Here is a 488-nt window from a genome sequence, read left to right as displayed (position 1 = left end):
CAGGGGCCTTCCCTTGTTATCTCCCATGGTCATTGCAAAACTACAGAGGGGACAAACTTTTAAAATTTCTGATTTAACCAAATAAATAGCTGAAGGCAACACAGGATATCCAAACAGATTAACCAACTGTCTCAAAACATTTAAAATGTGTATCCAACAAAGGGGAATGCTGGGCAGCTCGTAGCCTGATGTTGACCTTCCATTCGCTTGTCAGGCCAGTGTGAGAAGAAGGAACTTCATGATGGTTCAGAAGGCAGGGGCTGTCTCTGAGCAAGGGAAGAATGGATCTGTTCCATCCATGTCCACCCCTTATTCCATTGTCATTTATCAACACAGAAGGGCACTGGGGATCAGATGCCTCTCGGTTTGGCACAGCTTCTCTTGCCTTCTCCTGTCCTTGCCCCAGTGTCTAAATCCAGAAAGCAGAGGAGGCAGCGATTGGGGGTAACTAAATTCCATCAAAGCAAGAGTGCTACAATGCACACACA

The sequence above is a fragment of the Zootoca vivipara genome, chromosome 6, assembly GCF_963506605.1.
Source record: "Zootoca vivipara chromosome 6, rZooViv1.1, whole genome shotgun sequence".
NCBI lineage: Eukaryota > Metazoa > Chordata > Lepidosauria > Squamata > Lacertidae > Zootoca > Zootoca vivipara.
This window is presented reverse-complemented; position numbering follows the sequence as displayed.